Here is a 21,608-nt window from a genome sequence, read left to right on the forward strand (position 1 = left end):
TGTCAGAGCTTTAAGGGCTGGTTTATTTATCTTAAACTGCTTCACAGTTGCCATTGAAGCCTTTCCATTTTGCAGTTGATTTGATATTTTAATTTTCATTTCCAGAGAAATCAACTTACTTGATGTTTGAACCACTACAATTCAACCAAGAAAATATTTAACAAAATACTGAAAAAAAAAAAATAAAAAACTAATTCTAACCTATGTCTGTCTTTGTTTAGTGTGTGGTCTACCTTGCTATAGAAGAAATAAAATGTAAATGAACCAAAAAGGAACAATTAAGTGACATTTCTGAATATGAAAATTAAAAAAAAAAAGTTCCCAGAAACCAAAATTGTGGTAAAGTAAGACCATAATGCAGAAGAAGTGCCATGAAAACTGAAGGACAACTGTATTAGGTAAATTAGAGGCTAATTAGTGAATGAGTGAATGCAGAGTACAAGAAAGGGTATATTTCTAATAGAAGAGTTTAGAAAAGACTATGTACAAGTGAGATGCCACTTGCTTTCAATCTATAACTTTGCTACTTATTCCATTATCTTGATATCCCATACAGTACATATGATACAACTAGCTGCTATATTTCAAAATAGGGGACAGAAAAATTAGTTTTCTATTATGATTTATGGTGTTATCATTGAATATGCTCCATATTAATAATGAATTTACCAATTTGGGTGAGTATACAACATTCATTCATCTAGAACACACAGAATATATGCCACTATAATTCTGATCATCAAATATGGAGGTGAACGTCAACACTGACAATTACTCTAAATTAACTCGGATTTCGTCCTGTTTATCTGATATTCAGTTTAACGTGGGTTCACAGTACACACGTGTACACTGAGAGGGTGGGTTTGGCTTTGACTTGACTTGAAACAGCATTCACCCAGGGTGGGTTGAGCTGGCTTCATTCATCCTCAATCCTGCATCCCTCACAAACGCCAACCAGACCTGGCGATTTGGTGGGTTTAACATGGCAGAGTCCCATCTGACACAGATCCAAGAGCATGGTATGCCTTTTTATTTCCTAACTGCCGACTACAGTGACTGAGAGATTACCAGTTTCTTAAAAGTGCTCAGGTCTTTTGTGTTCAGAGTTGGGGAAGATGTGAAGGCCCCTAGCAACATTGTATCGTCTACAAACAAGAGAAAGAAGCATTCCCAATGTTGTTAGGGAAGCTAAGTTCATTCAACAGATCCAAGACATTATTGACAACAACCACAGCAGGCTGATAAAGGCCATCAGGTATAAGTTTTTCAGGATCTTTTCCTTTTGAAGGCCAGATTTCAACACAATTTCTAGTTAACTAAACACTTTAAAACTTCGTATACTAGTAGAATGTGTCAAAAGAAAACATTATTTTCACTTGGCTTTCTTGATAAATTTGTAATTCGTTTGTTTAACGTAGTTTAATTTTTCGAATTTTAACCAATCCTATGCTCTCTTTTGAGCTAAAATCATTTGCTGCATCTAAAAACTGAGACAACATCCTGTAACTAACCCTAACCATATATTTTTTTCTTAATTGTTAAATCAATTTAATTGTTACGCGTGTAAAAAAAACTAAAGCAATGGAAAATAATTTAAACAATTAACATACAAAATAATTCTATAATTTTTATACATACACTTTCCGTACGTATACGGAAAGCGTGTATTACGGAAAGCATGTGTATAAAAATTATACAGGTACGTATACGGAAAGCGTGTATTACGGAAAGCGTGTGTATAAAAATTATAGAATTATTTTGTATGTCAACTGTTTAAATTATTTTCCATTACTTTAGTTTTTTTTTACATGCGTAACAATTAAATTAATTTTACAATTAAGGAAAAAAAAAGTTAGGGGGAGGGGGAGGGTTAGTTACAGGATGTTGTCTCAGTTTTAGACGCAGCAAATGATTTTAGCTCATAAGAGAGCATAGGATTGGTTAAAATTCGAAAAATTAAACCATGTTAAACAAACGAATTACAAATTTATCAAGAAAGCCATGTGAAAATAATGTTTTCTTTTGAGAGATTCTACCAGTATACGAAGTTTTAAAGTGTTTAGTTAACTGGAAATTGTGTTGAAATCTGGCCTTCAAAAGGAAAAGATCCGTCTTTCATGATGATAAGAGAGAAGTTTATGTCCAGAATCACCAGAGAACCCCATGTGATCATGTGACCTCTTTCCAACATCATGTGGCATTCTAGTTCTCCCTTTTTGAACCACTTACTACTACATCTGAAGTGGGTGCTTTTTACGTGCCACCGGCACAGGTGCCAGACGAGGCTGGCAAATGCCCACAATCGGATGGTGCTTTTCACGTGCCACCGGTACGGAGGCCAGGCGAGGCTGGCAAACAGCCATATATATATATATATATATATATATATATATTATATATATATGCGTGTGTGTGTGTATACACATACAGCTTAAGTAATTATTATATTATGCTCAGATGAATTTAAAAAACATAAAAGTTGTAACTGTAGTAAAAATGGTTTTTCTACATTGAAAAAGCAGAAACTGTTTTTTATAGCAAAAATATTAAAGAAATAGTTACAGAAGGTACAGACACTCGTGTATACATAAACATGGGTGTATAGGCACATGTATGTAAGAAAATATGCAAACTTTCCAAAGAGAATCTTGTTGGCAGTCTCCAAGCTGTTAAAATTGCTAACTCACTGAAAATAATGAGTTTATTGCAATAATTGAAAAAAGAAAAAAGAAAAATGCAAATAGTTGTGAAGCATGAAGTAAATCAGAATGGCCTTCAAGCAATTATTTTTCTTTTAAAAATTGTAATAGGATAAAAATTCTTCATAAATATAACAAAACAAATTCTTAGAGGAAAATTTAAACAGCTAAACTAAATCTTGCAACATTTATGACATTTATTTGTTTGTAATAAAAATTTACTAAGAATGAGATCAGCTTAAATCTCTGAGTGTTTGTAGAGAAGACTTAATAAAGCAGGGATTCTCAAACCTAGGCAAATGGGTAAGAGTACTCTTGGTAGTATGCAAGAGAAATTATAGGGATACATACAATTATAGGGATACATGAAATTTGTAAAAGCACTAGAATTTTGAAGTAATCACAACTAACTACCTTTCAATGGTGCAACTTTAATTTTAGTAAATAGTATTTATGAAATAACTAGCAGTATCGCCCGGCGTTGCTCGGGTTTGTAAGGGAAATAACTATAAAGCATTTTTAGAGAGTTATAGCCAAAAAATGGAAAAGAAATGATGGTAAATTTTTTTTTTAGTTATAAAGGTCGAGTTGCGTCCCCTAGACAGTCTGTGGTTTGTGTTTCTGATTCTCGACCCCATGTCGAATTTTTCGATTTTTTTCAGAACTGGGAACTTTTCAAAATTTTCGCTGCGTTAGTTTTGAATATGACATTGGGCTATGTGTGTGTCAAGTTTCATCAAATCCGTTGAAAGCCGTGGTCAGGTGAGGGTACAACGTGACAGACACACAGACACACACACAGACAAACTGCCGTTTATATATAGAGAGATAATGAAAAGTGTCAGATATGGTGAATTTCAAATACAGTTATTAACAAATGTTATATGAAATCCATAAAATTATGTTCACTGTTGTGTATTTGTAGCATCCAACCATTTTACTCTCTATTCTTTACAAGAAGCGTAAGGGACAGGTATGCTATAAGAAAACGTTTTAGAATTTCTGTACTAAAGATTGTTCTTTAAGCCATTTGTTACCATATTTCTTATGACATACACTACCATTGTTTCAAGTAATTTTGAAAATAACAAAGAACTTAGTAATATAACTTTGATATTAACCCTTTCATTATCAATCCGGTTGAAACCAGCTCTGGCTCTGAGTACAAATGTCTTGTTTTTATAAGTTTTGAATTAAAATCTTCCACCAAACCTTAGTCACAATTTATGTTCCTAACACTAGCTGAATGATAACTAAATTATTTTACTCAATTATTTGTTATATTTAAAGTAATTGAAAGAAATGCAGAACATCTCAAAATAAATACAGTAACGAAAAGGTTGGAGCATAACTAAATATAAAATTTTAATTAAGTCACTTTAAAATGAGTTTGTGTCACAGAACTAGCTTAATGCCAGGCAAGTTGGTATCAAAAGAGTAAAAAACAAGATTTTGACAAAAGAAAGTGATTTCATTTGGAAACAAACAAAAAATTACTTTACAGCCTAGTATATTTAAAATGATGCTGTTGTTTAGCTCTTGATCAACCATGATCAAGCAGACTTACAGTAAGTAGTATTCTAGATGTGGCTGTACAAGCTTTTGATAGATTATCCAGCAACCAATTGCCCCTCAACTCACACAATAGAATGTGAGTTGAAGGGGAACTGATTGCTACTTCTGGCAGGTCATACCGAGGCTTTTACATTGGTTTAACAGTTAAAATGTATAACTGATTGTGAATTGATTAAATGATACTGTAAATTATACTAAAGCAGTAAATTAGCAGAAAGAGTGAAATGTTGGTCTAAATGTATTCCACTATTTAATCTTCACTCTAGTTCTCTTCACTGATTTTGTCCAAGAAGTACCAAAATATAAATGGTGGGGGTGTATGCAGAACTGATTATAAGGAATGAAATAAAATGTTTTCACAAAGAGACAGCCACCTAAAGCTAAATAAGGAACCAACCCCATGGATCCCAAATTACCCTGGCTACCAAGGACAAGTGGCTTCTCCCTGCAGTGTTCTCCAGTCTTTAGATACATGATGAAAATAGGCTCACCCACCTTTCAATAAATTCACAAGAGGGTATGAGAGTCAGTACATTCCTTTATTTTAGCTCTTTGATCCCTGTGGAGCATAGACCTTCAAAAACGTTTCTCCACTGTCCCCAACTATGGGCTGTCTTTTCTGCTTTTCTCCACTTAGATTCCTACTTTTTCAGTTGTCTTAGTTTTTAGGACATTCGCTCTTCCACTCTGTTCAAACAGCATTAGAGCTCATCAACTTGCCTTCCAAAGTACATAAAACACTGACCAAGCATCCAGTAATGTCTTCTACTACAACCTTGGGCTGACCAATGATTTGTGAGTGGAACTGGCAGGTGGAAACTAAGAAGAAACCCTTGTTTCATTTCTCTCCAGCCTTCAAACAACCTCTACATTCAATGTTCTTGTCTCATTACCATGCAGTATCACACTTCATTCACAAGTATCATACAATCTACACTTTGCTCAAAGAGAGAATCTCCTTGTTGCCAGCAACAGTAATAGCTCTCTGAACTTTCCCTGTCCTATTCTTATTCTGATTGCATCACAGCCGTGTCTATGTAGGTGCAGATATGGGTGTAAGGTTAAGAAGTTTGATTTGCAACCATGTGGTTTCAGATCCAGTCCCATTGCACAGCACCTTCAGAAAATGTCTTCTCCTATGGTCCAGGTTAATCAAAGTCTTGTAGGTGAATTTAATAGATAGAAAAGTGTCACATAATGAGAACCCATTCCAGCACCAGGTACCTGTGCTAGCACCACATAAAAAACATCCAGTACACTTTGTAAAGTGATTGCCATTAGGAAGGGCATCCAGCCATAGAAACCATGCCAAAAAAACAGCTGGAGCCTGGTGCAGCTCTTTGGCTTGCCAGCTCCTGTCCTGTCAAAATGTCCAACCCATACCAGCTCGGAAAACAGATATTAAATGATGATGATGATAATCATGATAAAACTGCATGGAAGCCAGTTGTATATATGTATAAGTACAGGATCAGATGGTGAACACACAGAAAAACCGTTGGCTTGCCAGTCCCCAAAACATGTACCAAGAATGATAAAGATAAAACATCCAGTCGACATCATGCATGGTATTTGGAGTTATCATTAATGATGGGGACATTATGCCTCCATTCATCTTCCCACAAAGCCTCAGACTCAACATGGAGGATTACATCAAGTGCCTGGATGAGGTAGTGTTGTCCTGGGTCAAGAGGGTGGCTGCTAGAAGACCTTATGTCTAGCAACAGGAGTCTGAACCCATGCCACACAAGCAGGAGAACTCAGTCATTGCTGTCAGACAATTTCTGCAACCACACCACCCCTAACATCTGGCCACCTAACTCCACAGGCTGCAACCCCCTTGGTTATTATGTGTGGGGCGCAGTTGTGTGAGAGACCAACAAAACTCTTTGTAACATCAAAAATGAACTGAAGGCAAGCATTATGGCAGCATTCACCAACTTAAACAAGGAGACCATCCAAAAGATCTCCAGGAGATTCTGAAGTTGTCTGGAAGCCATGGTTGAAGCAAATGCTGAGTTTATTGAATAAATTTACTCTTTAGTAGTTCAAGATATTTTTATGTAATTTTGATAAATGTATCTGTTAAAATGAGATGTCAGTGTTATTTTCATTTTTGCATAATTTAGACAATTTATTCACTGCACCATATATATATATATATATATATAGTTGAAATTTACAGAAAAATAAAAGACAAACAACAAACCGATGTATTAGTTTTATGCTTGGGAAGGTGAGAAAGTCTTTTATGTTTCGAGCCTACACTCTTCAACAAAAAGGAATATGAGGAAATAAACAGAGAGAATAAATAAAACTTTTGGAGCTAGCGGTCAATCATGGTGGCTATATATATATATATGTCTATAATTATAATTAAAAGTACCGAAGAGGCACCACCATGCCAGAAATAGCAGTCAAAAGTAACTAATAGAACCACATCATGTATTCATATAGCACTGGTGATAAGATAAATGAACAAAGAAATTAGTGGTTCTATAGTTAGTTTTGACTGCTATTTCTGGCATGGTGGTGCCTCTTCAGTACCTTTAATTATAATTATATTTATATTATTATATACCTATAATAATTATTACCTATATGGAATTTTCCATGCAGGCCAATTGATATGATCATTATTTCAAATAAAGGTCATATCCTTTATATATATTACACACACACACACAATGGGCTTCTTTCAATTACTGTCTATCAAATCCACCCACAAGGCTTTGATTGCCTCAGAGCTATAGTAGATGACACTGGCCTAAGTTGTCATGCTGTAGAACTGAACCAGAGACCACATGGTTGAGAAGTAAGCTTCTCAACTACACAGCCATGCTTGCCTACACACACATATATACTATAATCCATACAAACAATAAAAACTGGATTCTTTCTTAGTGGCAGTCTGTAAAGAGAGACAGGCAATAAATCTTGCAGCTGCTGTTTAATGCTTTATATTTCAGTACATTATTTTGTAATGGCACCAAACAATACAGTATAAACTGTTAGTTAACTTCTGGCTGCTGCAAGCAACATCAAGAAAAAAACAAATATGCACACACACGCACTGATAATCATCTTGCTATAATATACTGTTTTAATGTTTGGTTAACTTTCGACTATTTTCAGCATTGGATCGTTTTTGTTTTTTATTATAGTGTGCAGTCAATAGGGTTTTGTTAAATGTCATTGTTGCTGTTTGTCATTGTTCCTGTTGTTTTTGTCAACCATTCTTGTTGAATGTTATGGCTGTTTGCTTTTATTGTTTTATACCAATGATTTTGCGGTACTTCAACAAGATGGAGTGAGATTTGAAACCATTTGTTCATGATTACTTAATCTTTTATCATTTGCACAATCACGTGAGCAATGACAAGGTCTGTCCCATACACCTGGCAGCACCAATGGTGTGTCTCTGAGTTCCATGCACCTGGCAATACTAATTAGCTTGCTTAGTTTCCACCAGACAATTTATTTCATTACAGTTTATGGTTTATACACTTAAAACAGATTCTCCTTTTCTGTCTGTATTATTTTTCCTCTGGAAGAATATGAGAGGGGTGGTAAGAAGACATTGCAAGGGAAAGATGGGAACAGTCTCAAATAAACATTTGTTCAATGAAACAAATATATAAATAAGCATGTCTTATTTTGCAAACTTTTTAATGAAATTCTTTTTAATGTATCAAAGACTTAAAGACTATTTAATTCTTTTTGATTATTTGGGATGCTTTTTTTCCAGCCTCACAGACATAGATAATTATCAGCACAGATCAACACACCAGGAAAAAAAGAACTAAGGAGATAAACAATGTAAGTCTAATAATTCTTAAGAATTTAAAATATTGGGCGGTGCAGGTTATGGTCTTGTCACCAGCATTTTCAATCAGGTAGCTCATGAAGGAATCATACCCAATGACTGGTGTAGCAGCACCATAGTCAACTGCTACAAGGGTAAAGGTGATGCTTTAGATAGAAATAACTACAGGGGTATCAAATTATTAGATCAGGTGATGAAAGTTAGAGAGAGTCATAGCCCAACTAATTAAGGAGAGAGTTAGCCTAGATGAGATGCAGTTTGGTTTTGTGCCAGGCAGAAGCACCACTGATGCTATATTTCTGTTAAGGCAACTGCAGGAGAAATATCTAGCCAAAGATAAACCTCTGTACCTGGCTTTTGTTGACTTGGAGAAAGCCTTTGACAAGGTCCCCCAATCCCTTATCTGGTGGCCAATGCAGAAACTGGGGATAGACGAGTGGTTGGTAAGAGCTGTACAAGCCCTGTACTGGGATGCTGTCAGTAAGGTGAGAGTTGGCAATGAATATAGTGAAGAATTCTGAGTAGAGGTAGGGGTTCACCAAGGATCGGTCTTCAGCCCCCTCTTATTAATTATAGTCCTCCAGGCAATAACAGAAGAATTCAAGACAGGCTGCCCTTGGGAGCTGCTCTATGCTGATGACCTTGCTCTAATAGCCAAATCACTGCCAGAACTAGATAAAGTTTAGGGTGTGGAAGCAAGGTATAGAATTGAAGGGATTTAGGGTTGACCTAGCAAAAACCAAAGTCTTAGTTGGAAGGCTGTCAAATCACAAACTCCTTCAGGTAGATGGCCCTGCTTGATCTGTAGAAAAGCATGGGTAGAAACTCCATAAGATGTACCCGGTGTAAGCTTTGGACACATCAAAGGTGGAGCAATAGGGGCAATAAACACTGAAGATGTTCAAAAAACAAATTCCATCATATGCCAGGGGGAGAAACTAGAAGTAGTAATAGCTTCCACAACCTCGGTGACCAAGTTTGTAGTGGGGGTGGATGCTCTGAGAGTGTAGAAGCTAGAGTAAGAGTAGCCTGGGCAAAGTTCAGGGATCTCCTACCTTTGCTGGCAACTAAGGGCCTCTTGCTCAAGATGAAAGACTGTATGATGTATGGGCCATGACTTCCGAGAACATGTGTAGGCCTGAAAGAAATGAAGATAGTATGTCCCACTGGATGCGTAATGTACACACTGGATACACACACACAACAGAGAGAAAAGTTGTGCATAACAAGCATCAAATGTGGTGTGCAAGAGAGACAACTATGCTGGTATGGTCATGTGTTACATATGGATGAGTGCAGGAGTGTGAGGAAGTGCCACTCCCTAACTGTGGAAGAGGTAGACCCAGGAAGACATGGGATGAGGTGTGAAGCATGACCTTCGAACATTGGGCCTCACAGAAGCAATAACAGGAGACCGAGACCTTTAAGATATGCTGTGATTGAGAAGACCCAGCAACTAAAGTGAGATCGCAGCCATGGCCAATGCCAGTATTGCATGTCTGGCCCATTTAAGAGTACCCTTGATGTGTCAGGCGATATGATATGCTTGAGATCTATTGAGTCAAGTAAAACCAAAATCTTAGCCATTGCCAGTGCCCCCTGACTGGCTCTTGTTCCGGTAGCACATAAATATGTGGCCGATGCTAGTAGCCCCTGACTGGCTCCCATGTCAGTGGCATGTAAAAAGCACTATCTGAACATGACCAATGCCAGGCCTACCTGACTGGCTCCTGTGCTGGTGGCATGTAAAAAACACCCACAACACTCTCAGAGTGGTTGGCATTAGAAAGGGCATCAAGCTATAGAAACACTGCCAGATCAGATTGGAACCTGGTGCAGCTGCTGGCTCTCCAGACCTCAGTCAAGCCATCCAACCCATGCCAGCATGGAAAACAGACGTATGATGATGATAAGAATACTGATGTCTGGTCCAGTGGTTAGAACTTAGAATAATTTTACCAAGTAAAGTTTTCAAACTCAATTCCTGGCTCAACTCTGGAATATCACTTGAAGATGATTGGATATAATGCTGATGGAAATGCTTGAGTCAACAATACATCCAAAATTATGAAATAGCCCAAAAAACAAACAGCATATAAAATAATTATTTATGAGATGATTAAATTTTGTATGTTTTACTTTTTAAATTGAATTTTTACTCAATTTCAAACTAAAACAACATTTCATCTTTCCAATCATAATATTATATTATAGATGTATTATTATTATTATTATTATTATTATTATCATTAATGCTATAATTGAGATGTACAGTTTGCATTTAAAATTCTATTCCTTTAAATTTTTTCTATTCTCCACCCATTCTTTACCTCATTTAAAAACAAATTATTTAAAAAAAACAGAGACAAGCAGAGAGAGAGAGAGAGAGAGAGAGAGAGAGAGAGAGAGAGAGAGAGAGAGAGAAGAGAGAGAGAGAGAGAGAGAGAACAAGAGTAGAGTATGCGTGAGAAAGATTGACTGCTTTATTCGGAGAATGGGAACATGGAAATAAATTGATAATAATGATAACAATAATGATAATATTAATATAAAATGAGGTAAAACAAATAAGAAAAGGGAATTGGCAAAGTGCCAGGTCACCGAAAGATTTATGACTTCTAATCATTGATTCTGTACAGAAAGCAAATAGAGTAAGGAGGAAAAGATAAGGGTAAATGTGAGGTGGAACAGAGAGGGGTGGTGTTAAGATGCTGGGAGTCCAGCTAAATGAGAAGACAGCCCCTTACTCTTCAACCCTCCAAATACAATTGTTTTCTCTAAAATATTATGGAAGTAGTGGCTCTTCCCCAAGATATGCCGCATTTGGCTTGGTAAATGCACATACAGCATGGTAAATGTGACATGGCAAATAAAGAAAAGAGAAAACATTTTCCAATAAACAAGCAAGAGGAATATGTTATGTTAATCTAGTGTATTTAGTATTTTGTCAAGTTGTAATTATTTTGAACCTAGTCATTCCTGCTCCTGCATATCTATGATCAAAGATATTCCTGCCATGACCATCTATCCCATCTTGCTTTCAGACATAGCATATCTAAGATTGTATTTATATTATCCAATGTGTCCATTTTTTGAAGAAAAGTAAGGTGTGACTTAGCTGTTGCTTAACCAATAAAAAAAGCCCCTTTTGCCTTTCAAAACTTAACAAATGGGCATTACTGAATGCAAGGTAATTGGCTCCAAGAATGTAATGTAGATGAATCCAAAATCAAACAAACTGTCATCTTTTTTTCCTCAGAAATGCAATAAGTGCTAATAACTATTAATTTCAATTGGGGAAATACTGAAATTGCTTGATGCAACTGGCAGCACTGACACCAAAGAAGATTCAGAACAATTCTAAATAGCTCTCTTGAAAAGAAATTAACTAAAGAGGACACAGGTTAATGATTAACATGTTTGAATTGAAGATCTATGTTACTGTGGAAAGAAAGTTTTAAAACACGGTGGGAATAACTTGGAATAAATTCATAAAATCAAACTCTTGTATCGTAAGTTGAGTTTAGTTATGTCATTTTGGACAAGACTTCAAAACATGAAAGAATGTTGGAAAGTTGTGAATAAAACCAGGTAGGAAGATAAGGAGCTTAGTAGAAAAATGGTTTAAAAAAAACAAAACAGATAGACACAAACAGAAAAATAGGGAGGCTCTTAGAGATAGAAGCAGACAGACTTATAGAAACAGTAATCTTGTCAAAATGTCTTCATATAGCAGCATGGAAGGAAGGTTGATGATGGTGATGGTGACTAGAGGAAACCACATAGGGTTAGTGTTTATTTTGAAATAAAAAACCATATCACATGGAGTTGTTTAGTTCAAGGTCAGCTCATCAAAGACATTCCAGTTGTGTCTGTCCCACCTTTTATTAAAAGATAAGAGTGGATTTGAGATAAACAATAAGGTTGTGAAGTAACTAAAATACTAATATACAGTAATAAAAAAATTAAAAAAGAGACTGTTTGCTCTAAAAAAAATATATAGTTGTTTAGCCCAAGATCAGCCCTAATTAAGCTGAAGCACAAAGGTATTCCATTTGTAAATATCATGTTTTTCATTCTACATTATGTGTGCTTATTTTCAAATGCAGTACAGGTTTGTTTGTTAGGGATTTGATTACTATTTGTAACAGTCAAGAGATTAGGCAAAGCTTCTATTGCTGACTTATTAAATATATAGCTAAAAAAATGTGAAACATTACATACAAATAATAATAATAATAATAATAATCCAGAAATGGTACAGACATGAACTAGAAGGAGTCACTGAGAACAATGAATATAAGACACTGTGGGATATTATAATCCAATGTGACTCCTTAATAAATGATCAGAGACTAGATTTTGTTGTGGTAGATAAAGGAAACAAAAATTATAGATACCTGGAGATGCACGCGTAAGTGAGAAAGAACTAGAAAAGATTGAAAAGTACAGACTACTAGAAGATGAAATTGCAAGAATGTGGACTATGAGGTGAGTTCATTCCAGTAGTTGTAGGGGCACTAACAACCAATTTCAAAAAATGTGTCAAAGAAATCGAAATTAACATGAGAGCAGAGCAAGCCTAAAAACTGCTCTGTTGGGGACAGCTAGGATTTTGAGATTGGTACTTGGATGTTGAATGCCTCTCACGATAATTAACAACCAAGTATAATAAGCTTATAATGTGTGAAAATGAGACCCTGTGAGACTTCTGACAGCAGGCTGCTGTCTGCTCTCACAAAATCAACAAGAGCAAACATGATCGAGAGCTCTGAGAAGTAAAACAATAATAATAATAGTAGTAATATTTTAAATTTTGGCACAAGGCTAGCAATTTTGGGGGAGTACATCAACCCCAGTACTTTACTGGTACTTATTTTATCAATCCCAAAAGGATGAAAGACAAATTTAACCTTGGTGGAATTTGAACTCAGAACATATAAGAGACAAAATGTCGTTAAGCATCAACGGCTTAAGTCAAATACATCTACCCCAATGCTCAAATGATACTTATTTTATCAACCCCGAAAGGATGAAAGGCAAAGTCAATCTTGGCAACATTTAAACTCAGAATGTGAAGACGATGAAATACCACTAAGCATTTTTCCCAGCATGCAAACGATTCTGCCAGCTTGCCATAATAATAATAATAATAATAATAATAATAATGGTTCCTGATTTAGGTATAAGGCCAGCAGTTTTGAGAGGAAGGAGTAGATTGATAGCACTGGCTCCAGTATTTGACTGGTATTTTATTTTATTGACACTAAAAGATGAAATGCAAAGCTGACCTGGGCAGCATTTGAACTCTCAACATAAAACAGAGAAACGCCACTCAGCATTTTGTCTAACATGCTAATAATTCTACCGCTCACTAGCATGAGGCCTATGTGCAGACACACGCAGAAATATTGCTGTAAATGGGCAGTAAAGAATTTAAGAATTTATGCAGAAACAAAATGAAGGAAAAATTTAAGCATTTATCTTCGATATATTTCATTCAAATATAACAGCTTTACAAATGAAAAGTGCCAATTGTTTCAACCAACTAAAAATACAAAATATATAACTTGTTTGTTTATTGTGTATTCATTACTTGCAAACAATAATACTGTATGCAAAACAAGAAAGACAGACGATAACAAAAAAAAAACCAAAGTGGTAAAGATTCTTTTACAAATTAGCAGCAATAGAACTTATTTTTCATTCATCAGCCCTCTAAATTGTTTTGTTTCTCCTGTCTAGTTCTTATATCTTAACACATATCAAGATTAATTACGCCAGCTGTTATCTAGCTGAAGAAGAAAAAAAAAAGGAAAAAATGGAACCAATTCATTTCTTGCTGACTGACATACAACTTTTCTCAGAAAGTTAAAGAAAAAACAAAGAAACTCGTATCAAGCCAATCATGTGAAAGTGTATGCATATATGAATACACACACACTTGTGTAAACACACTACCTTATATTAAAGATGGAGTATATTAGCAGTGACATTAGATTTTATATAAGATGATTAATAAGTGGAGGTAAGAGCACCTCATGATATTTGCTCCAAATTTCTGCACTCTGAGTTCAGATCCCAACGAGGTCAGAATTTAGGCATCAGTGTGTTAGAGGAATGTAAGAGGTATCTTGTAGTACATGTCCTGGCCCTCTGCTTTCTGACAGCAATGTCTGCAATGATTATGATGTCAAGCGGTGCCTGGGACAGCATCAATTGCATGAAGAAAAGAAATTTGAATGCAAGTGTAACAACTTATATTCACAAAACCATGTCCAGGTCTGCACATACAAATGTTGATAAATGGCTAATTCTGAGTAATGGACAAATGAGAATGCATTTCTACTCTTATATATCATCATCATTTTAACACCCATTTATGGAAAAATGCTTGCAGGGGACAGGCGAAATTTGTTAAGGCAGATTCTCTATGGCCAGATGTTCTTCCTATCACCAACCTAAATCCATTTCCATGTAAAGATATATATTTCCTCATAGCCAGATATGTTTTCATGGAAGATTGTAAACAAAAGACACCACTTGTATGATGGTAGCATTCATTTACAGCTATCAGGTAATGTGAAAACAAGTAGACACTAACACACACATATATAATATAAATATATGCATATAAACATACATATATGTACATACCTACATATATATGTATATATACATGCATATATGGGTACAGGACATCAAAAAACCATTGAACACAATGAGAAACGAAAACATAAAAGTAAAAACATGGAAACGAACTTTTTTTTGAACAACGAAATAAAAAACAGAGAAGTCTTTGCCTTCGAAACATGGAGTAGTTGAAACAGGAACAACTGAAGAAGGGGAATATTCTTTATGTTGTATGTCTCGTTTCTCTGGATTTTTTTTTTCGTTGTTCGAAAAAAGTTTGTTTCAATGTTTTGGTTTTTATGTTTTTTGGGCTCAACGTTTTTTTTGATGTCCTGTATCCATTTATGTATGCACATATACATATATATGTAGGTATGTACATATATGTATGTATATATGCATATATTTATATATTATTTATATTAGTACATGATCGAATGCCACACATCCTTTTCCAAGTAAGTTTTATCTCTCTCTCTATATATATATATATATACTTTAGAAATCTGTTTATGTTAATTAATTATCTACATTACTTCATGAGTATAGCCTCAAACACTAGGATGTCTAGAGAACTCACATGTATTTTAGCTGATGAGTACGGGACTCGTTTATATGCTGTAATCTTTGCAACTTTTAATAAAACCTGTCCTTGTATGAAACGATCGTACTAAAAACCTATCCATTCTTGTTGCTTCTTTCTCGCGTATATATATATATATATATATATACATATATATATATATATATATATAGAGAGAGAGAGAGAGAGAGATAAAACTTACTTGGAAAAGTATATATATATATATATATATATGCGAAAAGCTTCTTTCAGTTTCTGCCTAACAAATTCATTCACAAGGCTTTGGTAAGCCCAGGTGCAAGAGACTTGTCCATATTTATGAGAAGATTTTGGAAGTATAATACAGAATGAGAAGTGTGTGTGTATGTGTGTGCATTGGCTTTTGTGTGTAAAGTTGTCTGTATACTTTGTAATTTTCCATTTCAGTTGCATATGTGCAATTTTGTTGGGTTTGTCATGTGTTGCACATGTGTGCATGTAAAAGCAAGCATGAGAACAGAGTATAAAGTAGTGGGATCACATTATCTAATGTGTCATTTTAAGATGGTGGGGTGAAATTTGGAAGAGATTTGGCTACTATTTCTAGCTAGTGTGTGTTAATTTTTTTGAAGTCTTGCAACCTATTCTATCACATATTTTTGCTGAACTGCTAAGTTATAGAGTCATAAACAAACCAATGCTAGTTGTCAGGTAATAGTGGAGGAGGGGCAAACAAGCACATACAAATATATATACATGCATACATACATACATATGTAAATAATGGACATCTTTCAGTTTCCATCCATCAAATCTACTCACAAGGATCTAGTTGGCCTGGGACTGCAGTAGAAGACATTTGCCCCAGGTGCCACACAATAGGACTGAGCCTGGAACCATGTGATTGAAAAGCAAACTTCTTACCATACATCTACACTTACGCCTATATACACACACACACATATATACATACACATACACACACACATATATATATATATACACACACACATACACATACATACAAACATTATATATATAAATACACACACACACAAAATCATATGTAGCATGCAACTAAATTTTTCATAATTTAAACAGATGCAAATTTTACTATTTTTGTAAGTATTCTTTTTCTGTCTGTAAGAAATTTCCTTTTGTCTGAGTCATATTGAAACAGGATCTATATTCAATTATAAATGCTGAGTTTTGTCATAGAATACATATAATCTGAATAATATGTGTGTGTGTGTGTGTGTGTGTGTATATATATATATATATATATATACACACACACATATTATTCATATTATATATATATCTCAGAGTGTAATACCCTTCCCCTGAGCCAAATCTGTAGAGTAATGGAATAGACTTTAAGAGAAGGGAAGGTCTAGTCTAACGTTCAAATTTCTGTGTTAGTCATTAAATGAGTACATGCTGAGTAAGAATTGTTGATAGTAAATTATTTAATCAATACTTATTGACTCATTTGATTGGTCAGTTTGCAAGCTTCTGATTGGCTACTTGAGTGAACTTCCTTAAATTCCACACAATTTAGCTTTTGTTGAGGGTTGGCAGCCAAATTTCTCACACTTTCATATATAATAATATTTACATACAAAATGTGAATATTAAAAAAAAAATCTTTAAAAAAATATTGTCTTAGAATTTCTCGTGAAATCACATCTTGTTTATGCATATATACTTACATAGACATGAACTGACATACCATTAGTTATGTGCAAGGATATATTAAAGAATGTGTTCCTTAATACAAAAAAGTTATACCTGATCCTGGCTGAATTTCCTTCATTATATGTCTGTCCATCTAGAGTTGACCTAGTAATTAACAATCATATCTGTTTATCTATTTCCAGCCAATGGATTTCAATTTGGAGGGGAAAACAAAAATGAAAGCATGTTATTCAGACAGGAATTATTCTAATTTATGCACAAGGCCAGGTATTTTGAGGGAAGAGTGTTAACCACTATCAGTGACCCCAATTCTTGACTGGGACTTTTATTTCCCCAGTAATTAAGTTATATTTATGTTAACTCCTTATGATGAAAGTGAACCAAGATGTGAACTCAGAAGGTAAATAGTCACAAGGCATTTTTTCCAACTCTCTACTGATTCAGCCAATTAATCACATTAAGGCTAATCCATTGCTGAGTAAAGTTATCCATCTTCTTTTCCACAGTGAACACACACACAGAATCTTATAACACACACATACACAAAGTTACTCACACATACACTCAGTCAGACACTTACACATGTACAATTTTTTTTTGTTGATATGCACCACCATGTCTCTGTTTTTGTAAAAACTAGTTACATTCCAAAAAATATTAAACTTTTTTGGCATGAACCAGTTTTTATATACGTAATATATACACAATACATATACAGTCTGGCAACAAAGTCATGCACCATGGGAGATATCAAGTATGCTTTATTAGCAATGAAGTAGGTAGTCCATTACAAATGTTGGCCATGTAGCTCTGAACATGTGGAATTTGAAATTGTAGTGAACCCTCTCAAATAGCTTTTCACTGCCGTTGACTTGTTCACACACTTCTTTGAAGATGTCCTTGATCACGAATCTTCTCAAAATACACAAAGGATTTAATGTAACCTCAGAAGAAAAGGTCCTTGGAAGTTAAATCTGATGACCGTGGTGCCCATTCAATTGGCCTGTGACACCCAAGACATCTCCCTGGAAAATGTTCATTCAGAAGAGGTATCATCTTGTCAAGCATGCCCAGATACAAATCACCTGTCACAGAACCTTCAAAATAAAATGGTCCAATTACTTGATTGTGCCAAATCCCATACCACCTCCCCCCCCCCGGGCCCCCATTATCTTGCCCCTGCCTTGTTGGTTATCTGCCTCCATCCAATGAGGATTGGTTTGTAATATCAGCAGTTGTGAAGAGATGAAAAAAGAGGATGTTAGCAATTTCATATATTGCAGGATGGTGTGTGACTTTATGGCTACCCTGTATGTTTTAGACATACACATAAAATAAAGTTGTTATAAATAAAAGCACATGTCACTGCCAAAACTCTATTTTAATAGCAAGTTAATGAGTGTACTATATACACACAGCCATGTCCATACCATTATCATTTTAACATCCAGTCCATCACGTAGGCATGGGTCAAATGGAATTTATCGAGGAAGATTTTCAAAGGTCAGATGCCCTTCCTGTTGCCAAGTTGATGGCACTAAAATAAACATGACCGAGAACTTCATAGCAATGACTATTCACTACTACTACTACTGCCACTATCACCACCACTACTATTAATGTTTTATCTCAAATATGTTTGCAATTAAACGCTTTTGTTAACTATCTCATCTCTGTAGAATAAGTAGCAGGAAGCAACAACTATTCATAAATGTACACAGTAATACATCATAAAAGTTACACATATGACTATACAATTGAGTTTATAAGCAGCTTAACAACATATGATCAGTAAATTGTATAACACCATAGTCTTCTGATAAAATAAAAATTAAGAACTTCTACTGAATTGTTAACCTGCTCCCAAACAGGCCTCAAATTACAACACATCTTATTAAAGAATACTTGGGACAATGTAAACCCAGGTAAACAAAAAGATAGGCTAGCCATAGTTTTTATTGGTTTGCTCTGAAAGGAAGAGACTACACTATACCCATGATCTTCACAAGTCTAGAACTGGAGAGAATGATGTCATTAACATTCCACTTGAACTGTTGCAAGTTTGACAGCTGCCAGGAGAGCATTGCAGTGAAAGGATTCAAGAGGATCCACATTCTGAAAGATAGTTGGTAGGAAGCACAAAATTGGTGGTGAAAAGTGAGAGAAGTGAATTGGGAGTGTCTGAGTAACACAAGAGCAGAGTAGTATCTGTAGAAAAAGCTGTGAAAGAAGATGTCTATAGGTCAGAAGTTAAGAGTATTTGTGATTAACTTTATGTCACTTGAAGGAATTGGTTTTTTTTTTTTTTTTTTTTTTTTTATTGTTTTTTATGCAGCCTGAGGGGGAAGAGTTGTGTCTGTATGAGCATGTGTAACAGTACTAAAGTTCCAGATGTGGAAGTAGTACTCTAAGTTTTTTAAAGGGTTAGCAGTTATTAGAAGATGAAGAATTTTGGGGCTTTCAAGAAAAAAAGCCTTTCTCTGAGATGCAGTGTTCCCTATATTAAGGATTTGCATTCAACAGAGTGGAGATCCTCAATGACAGCATTTGGAAAAATATTCTTTTCTACTCTAGGCACAAGGCCCAAAATATTTAGGGAGGGGCATGAGTCATATAGATCAATCCCCAGTATGCAACTGGTACTTAATTTATCAACCCCAAAAGGATGAAAGGCAAAGTCAACTCCATTTGGAAAAAATATTGAGGGTTCTGATTGTATACTATGCAAGTTTAAGGAGGGTAATTTGCAATAATGGTTTGTTTATTTTTTTGTGAAAAGATTATATCTCTTTGCTGTTGAAGGAGAAAAGTTTGACAGGACATTATTAGAGGATCATGCTAATTCTGTTCTCTGTTAATGGAGTCAATGCAGATTTGTATGAGGTGTGTCAGTTACTGTAAATAATTGAGGCTTGGAAGAGGAACGTTAAGGAAGAATAAAGAGATGTATCATTTGTGTAGGAGTGGGCATTTTTGGAAATGGCAGTAAGTTACTGGAAAGCCTTTGAGCAACAAATACCACCATGAAGATTAATTCCAAATTAATTAATCATTTTGAATGTTACTATATGACAAAACAAATATCCTGTTAAGGATTTTAAGACTGAGCTGTCATTTTTGACTCATCAAAGTTATAAGGATATAGCATCAACATTAATATTTTTGAAGCAACACTGTTTTAGGTATATTAATATGTTGGCTGAACTGTTCAGCTAAACATGATATCAAATTTACTATTTACAAAATAAAGTCTAAGAAATGAGTGTTAGAGTCAAAGAGTATTTAAAGCCCACTGGCATGAAGGAATACATTTCCATTATATTCACACAATATTGAAATGAAATGCCTTTGCAGAGAAAATATTGGACTACAATTTGCCAGGTCATATTAAATGTTTCCAGTTTATCCAAGTCTGCCAAGTAAGATAATACATCATCTGGAATTCTTTTGCTTTTTGGCAGACAATAATTTGTTCTATTGAAGGAATCTGGTAGGGGACATAGCCTTGTCCAAAGATATTTTGAATCAAACTATGAGCTATTTAGTGGTTTATAAACTTATCCGGCTGGCTATTTACCTATCTATCTATTTCCAGGGTGGTTGAAAAGTAACTCCCTATTTTAAAAATTTATCAACCATAATTTTTTTCTCAAATTTGTTGTGTGTGTTCTTTAACATAAGGGAATTGATTCTATGTTGTTGTTTTTTTTCTTTCAGATTAATTATTTTGGAGTTTGGCTTGGTATGAAGAATGGTCTGATCTCTTTAAAAATATCCCCTGGAGTGATGAAGTAGTATTCCACATCGGTGAGTTTGTGAACCATCACAACTGCCACTACTGGGCAGAAGGTGATACTCGTATTACCTCTGAAAAAGGCAGATTCAGTCCCAGGTATGGAATGACTTTAGACAGGATTGTGGGTCCTTTCATCTTTTGCAATACCTGAAAGCTGAAAGGTACTTCCCCATGCTGCAAGATGAAATCTGGCCAGTTATCAGTACATGGGAGAATATTGAAGATTTGATTTTTATGCAAGATGGCGCTCCTCCATATTTTGCTATTGTTTGTGAATAGCTGAATGCCCACTTCCCTTGGTGATGGATGGGTCATCAAGGTCTGCATGATTGGCCAGCCAGAAGCCCTGATTTAACACCCTGTGACTTTTTTCTTTGGGGTTGGTTAAAGGAGCAAACCAACGACTTTGGAAGAACTCCAGTTGGTGCAGTTCCCAGTTTTAAATAAAACTCTATGCTTTACACTTTCTTCACATATTCATTTTTTTTCTAAAAGTTATAGTTAATAAATTATAAGTATTTTAAAACAGGGAGTTACTTTTCAATCACCAAACCCATGCCAACATGGAAAACATGTTAAATGATAATAATGATTAGTATATATTGTTGGAAGAACGAGTACTATAAGAGAAATTATCTTGCTACTCTGAGTTTTTTTCTGTAGGTAGCCAGGAACTTCTGGTGAATTATGTAACTTGCCTGAAGATACTGTGCATTCACAGATAGATTTCAAGAGAAGAGACTGACTCAACCAAAATAATATATAGGTGCAATATATACAGCTAGAAATGGCAGCCAAAAAATCACCTTAAATCACACC

The 21,608-nt window shown here is 35.1% G+C and overlaps 1 protein-coding gene and 1 long non-coding RNA gene across 5 annotated transcripts in view; one reads left to right on the plus strand and one right to left on the minus strand.

Moving 5' to 3' along the window:
* Window positions 1-21,608, minus strand: part of LOC115209797 (zinc finger protein 628-like) — a 67,615-nt gene that overhangs the window by 23,083 nt on the left and 22,924 nt on the right. Inside the window, exon 1 of one of the 4 annotated variants that reach the window (XM_036501368.1) lies at window positions 11,923-11,957. The exons of the other annotated variants lie outside the window; for them this stretch is intronic. The gene's annotated coding sequence lies outside the window, so the exon portion shown is untranslated. Of the gene's footprint in view, window positions 1-11,922; window positions 11,958-21,608 lie in introns of those variants that run through there. 4 annotated transcript variants of the gene reach the window in all.
* On the plus strand, window positions 385-21,238 carry LOC118762589. Its single transcript, XR_004998347.1, has 3 exons — window positions 385-398; window positions 17,176-17,393; window positions 20,711-21,238. It is a non-coding gene; the product is annotated as an uncharacterized LOC118762589 (long non-coding RNA).

This window comes from Octopus sinensis, linkage group LG3 (assembly GCF_006345805.1).
Source record: "Octopus sinensis linkage group LG3, ASM634580v1, whole genome shotgun sequence".
Taxonomy (NCBI): domain Eukaryota; kingdom Metazoa; phylum Mollusca; class Cephalopoda; order Octopoda; family Octopodidae; genus Octopus; species Octopus sinensis.